At 34.2% G+C, this 9,716-nt stretch overlaps 1 long non-coding RNA gene across 1 annotated transcript; it reads left to right on the top strand.

Annotated features, from left to right (window-relative positions):
* The first annotated feature begins 3,741 nt into the window (after positions 1–3,741).
* Positions 3,742–9,398, top strand: LOC145555858 (uncharacterized). Its single transcript, XR_014091598.1, has 5 exons — positions 3,742–3,834; positions 4,215–4,332; positions 4,418–4,542; positions 5,122–5,201; positions 7,335–9,398. It is a non-coding gene; the product is annotated as an uncharacterized LOC145555858 (long non-coding RNA).
* The last annotated feature ends 318 nt before the right edge of the window (positions 9,399–9,716 follow it).

A 9,716-nucleotide genomic window follows, 5' to 3' on the forward strand; every position in this document is an offset into this window, starting at 1 on the left:
AATGGCACCCATTTGATGAGCATTTAAGTTGTTTTTTACCTTCTTTTCATAGCTTTTTTTACTTAATAAATGCTTAGTTTTATGCTTTTGCTCTTTGTTTTACCTTTTACTCTCTTATTTTGTGGTGTTGTGCATTTTGATGGTTTTCTAGTCTTTTCCCCTTTATTTGCTTTCTCTTTGTGGTTGTAGGTATTGTACGAGGTTTGGGTCTTAATATGGATGGATTACTAAGGTGAAAGATGCTTTTCGAGCAAGCTCAAGGCAATAGGAAAACTTAATATGCAAGTAAGTGGGTTCTCCAAGTTCTAGCTCTTACTCTCCAGCCGTGCTCTCATGAAGACGGGGTGTTGAAACCACTGTAAAGTGCTTTTTGGGACTTCCACTCTTAGTGTTCATCATCATCATATTGCGCGTTCACTCAAAGACCTTAGCGAACACACTAAGCCGCGAGAAGATCCGAAGAAACACAAAAGAGCGTGGGCGCGCTGCCTTGCTTTACGGGCGCACAACCCCTTTGCATGGGCGTGCAGGCCTGCTGCGCGGGCGCTCCTCTGTGGGTTCTGGCTTTGCTCTTCTTTGTTTCGCCCCTCTTATAAATACTTTTTTGAACCCAATTTTTGCAGCAAGTTTCATTTTAGATTTTGATCATAATTTTAGCTTAGTTGAGAGCTTCTCTCTCTAGTTTTTAGGATTAGTTTAGGGGTGATTTTAGAGAGAGAAAGTGAGGAATTTCAATGGTGATTGAGAGATTAAAGATTCAATGGTGACAATTGTGTTGAAGATTTTCTCCATTATCAATGAGCATTCTAAACTCTATCTCATTTTATTGCTTTGTTTAATATTCAAGTTTGTTTAATTTGATTTTGATGTATGATGCTTGATTAGTGTAGTTGTTCTTCATATATGGCTGATTCTTGATTTCTTTAGTTGTTGGTTACTAGATGATGATGTTTGAGTAGTTATATTGCTAGGGATAGGGTGAAACTTGTATGATTGATTGATTGTGGTTAATTTTGGGATTGTGTTGATTAATTGTCAAGATTAAAGTGATTAATGGATGTTTGCATGTGTGTAATTCGATTAGCCCTTGAGAATTATGCTAGATTGCATTGTAGTTTCTAATGATACGGACCATTGATTTAGGAATTGCAATTGTCGATTGAGCTTTATTAGTGATGCTCCTAGTTAGAGTCTCTCGTAGTTGGCGCTAGTTTGACCTCTAGTAGGTAGCTTGTTGACTCTTTAAATTGAACTTGCCATTAGTCTTCACAACCATTGACTTGCATGTATTTCCGAGTTGCTACAATTGTTATGATTACTTGTTGATCCCCGTTTCTAGTGTTTTATTTGTTTGGTTCTTCATTTTGTTTGTTGGTTAGTGTTTACCTTTAATCCTTAGACTTCGACCTAACTTAGGCGCATAATTCAGAGTGCTTGAACATTTTCGTTCCTTTGGGTTTGACCCTTGCCTTTCCTCTATACTAGTATTTAGGTTGGTTAAGTGTTTATAAATTTAGTTTGACCGAGGGAAGATTAGATAACGACCTAGTTCCACCTCTCGTCAAAATGGCGCCTTGCCGGGGAACAGTGTCTATGTTTGAGTGTTTTTTATTGCTTGACTCTAGGTCTTTGTATATACTTCTTTTTTATTTGATTTTTGTTAAAAATGGCATGTCTATCTTTTCCTCAATATGACAATGAGCCTTTTTGTGAATATTTCAATAGACTTGAGGGATTTCATCACTATAATCGTGGTAGTCTTTGGGAGGCTTGTGAGATTTGTTATTTTGGTTTGAATGAGCACTCTAGGGAAATAGTTGAAGGAATGCATAATGGTAGATTTAGAGCATTTTCTATTGATGATTCTTGGGAATTATATGTTTGGTTTCCTTGGGAAGTTTATAATGGGGGTAATCATGCTTTTAATTTTGATGTGCAATGTGTTAATTCTTCTAATGCTAGCATGATTTCCCATGATGTGTCACATGATCCCATAATTTAACCTAGAACAAATGCTTCCAATTCTTTTTCCTCTTTTGTTCATGATAATGAGGTGCATGCCCGAGTTGACAAATCTCGTATGTTTGATTGTGCCCCCACGCCCCAATGTGATGTATATGCTCATGATCTTAATGTTAATTCTTCCAATCTTTGTTGTACTTCTTCTTCTTCTATTTTTGAGCCTCAACTTTCTACACCTTTCGAATCTCCTATTGCTACTTTGGAAGCTCAAATTAGGCATGATGAGCTTAGTGATGATCTTGGGCCTAATAAGGAGTCGATTCTTAATCTTATGAGATTTCAATTGGAGATGATGAAAAAGAGTGAGGAGTCTCTTAAAATGAGCGAGGAGCAACTTGAGGAGAGAAGAAGGAGAAGTGAAGAGCTAGAAAGCTAATTGTCATTCTTGATGCTTGTTTATGAAAAATCCCTATCCAATTTGTGTGTTGAGGATGCAAATGATAATTTAGAGCAACCAAGAGAGTGTGAGGATCCCTTTGATGAGCATATGAGTGATGGTGAAAGAGTTGAGAATGAAGAGAGAGTTGAATTTTAAAATCCTAACCCTTTTCCCATCTTGATGAGCCTCAAGTGTATGTTTGTGAGCCTTTAATCTATGAATACATATACTCTTTTGAGGTAATTTCCCATTTGTTTTCTAAGAGTCATATGAAGATTTATAGATTCTTGGATGAGTTCATTGAGAACACTGTTTGGGATTTAGATGAGTTTACGATGACTCTAACTCCATTCATGCACGGTTTTGAGGACTTAGGTTTTGAGATAGTTGAAGGAAAGGTTGTTTATTGTGGTGGAAAGGAGGATGAGGTTGATTCCCTAGGAGTTTTTGAGCTTGAGGGAGGTGTAGATTGTGAGAGTTCTTCATTTGAGGACTCTATGATTGATTTTCATGCCCTCATTGGCGATGTGAGAACTTGTGTTGAGGGAGTAGCTACCTCTTCATACCCCTTTTTCTCAAAGGTTTGACCACATCCCTTCTTGCCTTGTTTTTCTCCCTTCCTATCTCAAAGAGCCTATTAGGGACCCCCTTGCCTATTATAATCATTATGTCCCCCATTCGTCTATTGTTAAGGAAAAGGGTGATGTTGCCACCCAAAAATATTTTAGTGAGGAGGATTTGCCCTTTTTTTTTCTTTCCATTCTTTTATTCCCCATACGTCTTCTTATTTTCTTGTTTTTCCTTGTAATCCTTCTTCTTCTTTCTTTAAGCACCTCCCTCCTCACTTGCGTGCAACAATCTTGTTGTACGTTCTTATCCCGTCATTTTCCTACCGTTTATCTTATGAAATGATTAGTAGTGCATTTGACAAGCTCTTGCGATCGTTGCAATACTATTTTACTAGAGCGGGCAAGCTCGGACCTTAAGCAAGCCTTTCTCGGGAAGTAACCTGTGTTTTATTACTTTCATTTTCTTTTCTTTTTAGAGTATATTTTCTCTTATGGAAATGTTTGTGTGCCTTTTGCTAGGTACATTACTTGATATACTTTGGTGCCACTACTACAAAAAGAGCTCTTTTTCGACGTTGTTGCTTCGACGCCAGGGCTAGGCCGCCAACAATAAATTACGATATCCGTGTTTCCTCGACGCTTTTTAGTGTCAAAAGTAATTTTAGACTTTTTAAAGCGTCGAGAACACTTACATGTGCTCCGCATGTGAACTTAATTAGGTGAACCCACAGATCATTATACCGCCCAACATCACAAAACACCATACTTGCAAATTCTTAACCCTAACTATTCTTTATTTTTTTTTCCTTCATTCAATCTGAATTCCACAGATTCATGGAGTCATGGCCAAGATTTCGAATTCAGGTTTTCTTTCTCCTTGAGATTCTCATCATTCTATCACAAAAATTTATATTTCTTGCCAAATACTCGTCTTTCTCTCAGATCTGATGGTTTCCATTGAAAATTGATTTGCAACAGCTATCGCTCTTGTTCTCCTCACATATTACATTTTTACATCACTCTTTGTTGATTTTTAACTTCTAATAGTACTTCTCTCAATTTTTATGTGGGTTTAATTGATATTTTCAAGTTGCAATTACCCAATTTTACTCGTTTTAAGACCCTAGGTTGTAGATCTTACTGAATTACTATTTCTTCATCAAAATTCTTATTGGATTTGACAAGTTAAGATCTTTTTTTATTACGGTATGAAAAAATTAACATTGGAAAATTTTGTTTATTAGAGTAAAAAAAAAATTCAAATTACTCTTACTGGAGCAGAGTCGAATGGTTAAAGGGGTAGAGAATATACGTGGTGCTGAAAGAAACTCCTTGAAAGAAAAGCTTGCATCGAACTCAATGGTGAGATACTGATTGCTTTAATGTTTTTTCTAGTTTTAAATGATTTTGATTATAATGTTATGAAGTTGTTGGCTGGGCAATGCAGTTGGATGCTAATTAAGCACAGCTGATCTTGACGGAGTATACTGGTCCCCAGTACAAAATAATGAAATAGATTTACGCACAACATTGGAATAATGTCATCAGTATGAAATAGAGACATGGGCTACGGTAAATTTACTCACAACATGGGAATTATTAATCCATTATAGCTAGAAAAGTAATGAGCTTTTGTTTTGCTTACTGTTGTTTTTCAAATATTTTTATTTTATCAAGTTCTTAATTATCCCTTCTATTGAGTTGTATGATGGTATTGTATTTGCATCATGTTGCTGTCAACTTTTGGTACTATTGATTGGTAATATTTGTAATTTATCAAGTTCTTAATCCTTGCACTGGAAAGTTTATTAACGCATTTCTTGTCCCAATGTGTTTTTACCATTATAAAATGCATCTACTACGTATACTACATTCATTCATTCTATGGAAATTTTTATAAGCAGAAAAGGAAGAGAATGGAGGATATAAACCTCTTTATATCTGTCTAATATTTAACTATTTTTCACCTAAGTTTGATTTTCTTTCTTCTATCCTTATTCTTAAAATTTCAAAGGCAAGATAGAGTTTGCACTTTTGTTTATCAATTTCTCTAAATATTGCATCATGCCATCTTGCTGATGTGATTCTTAGAACTTATCAGGTTCTTAAAATTTCTAGATTTGCTTATAAGTTGCTTTAATACTTTGGCAGCTGGTCTCGGCCTTAAGATTGACGAGAAAATTATGAAGAATCCATATATAAGGAAGGAGCTCGGTACTCATTTCCCCGTTGTATGTTTCTATCTTTCTCTCTCTCCCTTATATTTTCATTGAATTATATTTGTGCTTTCCTAGAGTACATAAGCTGTCCAAACTCTAATAGTTATGAAGGTTTGCAGCATATTATTTCCTATTCTAGTAATTCCTTTAGTATTTTACATCTTTAGCATCTAAAAAAGTAGAATGAAGAATTTGAAAATCATATTAGTTTTAAGGCATGATTTGGGAAAGCACAAGTTGAGCAAGATTGCTTCGTGAATATGTATTCTGATATCTAATTTACTGGTGATTTATAGTCATGCCTCCAATATGGTGCAGGAATAGGCCTTGGTTTGGTAATCCTAGAATGATTTCAGGATCTTGTGATTGTAATATCTTTAACTCATTTTTTTTTGCAGTGGTTATAATTCAAACTAAGAAGAGAGCTACCCAAGCCTTCTACATTACGTAGCTAGGCTATGGGCTTTGTTAACTTGGGTTCTGTCTACTTTAATACAAATTTCTAGATCTACTTTTTCTGCTACTGTTTTAATGTCTTCAGCAATGTTCTTTAGCTTTTCCTTGGATGCTGCTGTGTTGATTAGAGTTTGGACCATGTCTTGTGAGTCTGATTTGATATTAATATTGGATAAATTCTTGGAGACTTCTTAGAGTGCTCTGAGCCACTTAAATGATTGTTCTCTCTAAGATTTTTTTTATTTATTTAATTATTTTAGTCCATGTTTCTCTTGATTTATTCTATTTCTTAAGCCTTGAGTTGGAAAACTTGAAAATAGACTCTAAATTAGTTATACTTTTGTAGAGATATGTTTATTTAATTTGGACCTTTTCGATACCTTGTTTGTGATAGATACATACTAGATTTGAAATCCAGAACTGAATTCAAATCTGAAGTTCAGAACTGAAAATCAGATTTAAAATCAGAGTTGAAATTCAAAATGCTTGTGTGTGTGTGTGTGTGTGTGTGAAATTCAGAGCTTCTTGAGTAGATCACTTTATGCCAATGCCCTACAACGAACTTGCGCGGTGCGATTAAATTAAATGGACGGAAGGTTGTTTTGGATAGATAAAGCTCAAGGCTTGCGTACAAACGTAAATGGCTATAGGCCATCACTCTCCAATACTCACTACAATAATAATAATCTGCCTAAGGTTCTCTACTCTAGACTACTCCCATTTATACTACTACTACTACAATGCATAAGTTGGCAACAAGGCCTTAATTATTACAAGTACTACTCTTGTCCTCTTTCCACTTTAGCACACTACAAACAAATAGCCTAAAGCTGCTTGTTTGCCCTGCTCCCCTGCTGCTTGCTGTCCTCTGTTTCTTCTTGTTATGGCCACGGTTTGTTGTTGTTGTTGGTATGTTCCTGTTGCCTTCTCTGGTGCCTGTTGTAGGTGAGTGTCACAAGTGGTGGTGGGAGTGGGTTCATTGCATGCCCCATTTTGATTTTCATTCTATTGGGGGTGAGAGCCCATTTGTAATCAAGAATTTAAGTGTATTTTTATTCATGACATGATTTAAGTTTTTTACAGGCCTTTTTTTTTTTTTTAGCAATGTATAGATCCTGATTATAGAGTTCTAATATTAAGCTAAAGGTTATTTCTCTGTGACAGTTGGTATTTTATTGCCCCTTTGGTAACTAAAGTGTTTGTTAGTTGATATGTTTTGTTCTCTTGTTACCAATTGTTTGTGGTGGGTTTATATGCAAGAGCTGTAGATTCATAGTTCTCTTATTTTCTTGTTTTTATTTTACTTAAATTCTCCTTTCACTTTAAGTAATTTTTTTATAGGATTCGTTATATTCTGACATTATTATGGACACAACACTTTTTTCTGACTGAAATGCTGTAATGACAGTTGGTAAATTAGCTGAGTTTGGCATTGTATGTGTGGGACCCGTGTACATTAGGCTGTGTTAATTACTGTTTCCACTATGGTAAATCTGGTTGTGTTTATTTAATATTTTTGTGGTGACAGGCTTCATATATTTTTATGCTCATTAAGTCATTTTAGTGTGAGATGGTTTGAGCTCTGGTATCTTTACATGTTTGTGCAGTTCATTTTATGTCTGCCCTTTGGATCTTAGCATTTGTAATTTAATATTTTTGTGGTGACATGTTTCGATTTATTGGATCAAGAATCAAGGAAGCTTGACTCCTATTTTTGCTAGCATATAGAAGGCAAGGTTCAATTCTCAGGAAATTATCTTTGAAAGGTTTAATTGGGTCATTTGCGGGTATTAACACCCACCTAATATCCGGTAATATCCTTCCTTGCTCTTTCTTAAGTGGATGATGACTTGTTTGATATATGTTGGTTTGTTGGATTGATCTTCTTGTTTTCCCCTCCCATGATTTCTATAATTTAAGTTAGAGTGTATTGTGTCATTCAAGCTTTGGCGAGGGTATTCTATCATGTTTGATGGAATGTTGATTCATATATACTATGCACCTTTGTATATGCATTTCCATGTTCTATATTTTTAAAAACTCCAAAAAGATTTTTGTTTCTATCAAGGTAAATTTACAAGGTATCTTTGTTTTGATCTTGCTTTGGACATAATACTTTTGGACTTGTATACACTACGTGAAAAAATGAATTTGGCACCGGTTAAAACCCGACCTAAGGCACCGGTTTGAACCGGTGCCAATGTGGGGGGTGCCAAAAAGTGGTTTAAAAAGGCATCGGTTCAAACCGGTGCCAAAACTTGAAATTGGCACCGATTAACCGGTGCCTAAAATTACAAAAAAAATTAATTCACCACTTTTGGCACCGGTTAACCGGTGCCAAAAGTGTCAAAATTATTATTTTTTTTTTTAAACTTAAAAATTAAATACACTAAAATAAAATGAGAATACAAAATCTAAATGGCATATCACAATCAATATAATCAAATCTGTTCAATATATATATAATCACATAAAAATTACAATATATATCAATAAAAAAAATACAACATATAAATCAAAATAAAAAAATTATAACATATAAAAAAAAATTACAATATAAATCAAAATAAAAATTTACAACTTCACAATCCAAAAAACCCATACAACATCTAAATCAATATACTTGCATCTGGATTCTTCAATTTAAGATCTAAATCCATGTACCTGTACCAATTAAAACAACCAAAATAAATCGATTAAAATGATTTAATTAAGCGGCGAAAAAAATTCAAAAAAAGAATCCAGAAAATAGAAAAAAAAAGAAAATCAGTAGAAAAGAAAAAAAAAACCAGAACATCTATTAGTTAAAACAGAATTAAACCCAGAAAATAAATAAAATTAAATTCGATTAAAAAAACCCAGAAAATAAATAAATTTAAATTCGATTAAAAAAAACCCCAAAAAATAAATATGACAAAATTCGAATAAACCCAGAAAAAAAAAAAGAAATCGAAAAAAAATTAAAATCGAAAAAAACCCAGTATTCGAAAAAACCCAGAAAACAAAAAAAAAAATTGTACGAAAAAAAATAAAAATAAAATAAACCCAGATGCATGCATGAAAATAAAATAAACTTCAAGCAAGCAAGAAAGCAAGTGATGATGCATGCGTGCCATCTTCGACCTCATCTTCGAAAAAAAAGTTTGAAATCAGAAAAAAAAAATCAAAATCAAAATTAATTAAAAATTTGATTAAAACAAACGTGAAAACAAAAATAAATTAAACCTAGAGATCGAAAAAAAAAATGAAAATCGAAAAAAAAAACCCAATTAAAAGAGAATTGAAATGGAAAAAAAAAACCCAAGAAAAAACCTTAAAATCACGAAAATAAAACCCCAAAACCGCATGCAACTTGAAAAACAAAATCAAAATCGAAATTGAAATTGGAATCGAAAAACAAAATCAAAATCGAAAACAACACAATCAAAATTGAAATCGAAAAAAGAAACCCAGAAATCGAAATAATTGAAATTGAAAAAAAAAAAAATTCAAATCGAAAAACCTAGAAATCGATTGAAATGGTAAAAAAAACAAGAAATCGATTAAAATGGGCGGTTTTTTGGTCTTCGATTTGTTGTCTTCGATAATTTGTTGTTGTCTTCGATTTGTTTTTGGTAAAAACAAGATCAAGAATGAAGGAGATGGTGAACAAGAAGGAAAGAGGAAGGAGATGGTGAGCAAGAAGGAAAGAGGAGAGGAGAGAGAAAGAGGCGGAGGAGAGAGAAAGAGAAGAGGAGAGGGGAGAAAGAGGCGCAGGCATTTTAGGGTTTGGGGGGGGGGTTTTATATGGGCGGGTTTTTTTTTAATAATTAAAGATCCGGTTCGTAAAGGCACCGGTTCAAACCAGTGCCCTTTTTTTGGGCACCGGTTTGAGCTGAACCGGTGCCATATTTCTCTTTGTTTAAAAACCTGCCTATTTTTAGGCCGGTTTTTGGCACCGGTTTGGCTTAAACTGGTGCCATTAGGGGGTTGCCTATTTTTATTTTTCTACTAGTGATAGTTGAATGCTTTTCTTATAAATGGTAACGGTGTGCATAGATTGAGAGTATGTTTGGTTTATTCTAGGATAGA

The sequence above is a fragment of the Chenopodium album genome, chromosome 1, assembly GCF_948465745.1.
Source record: "Chenopodium album chromosome 1, dcCheAlbu1.1, whole genome shotgun sequence".
Classification (NCBI taxonomy): domain Eukaryota; kingdom Viridiplantae; phylum Streptophyta; class Magnoliopsida; order Caryophyllales; family Amaranthaceae; genus Chenopodium; species Chenopodium album.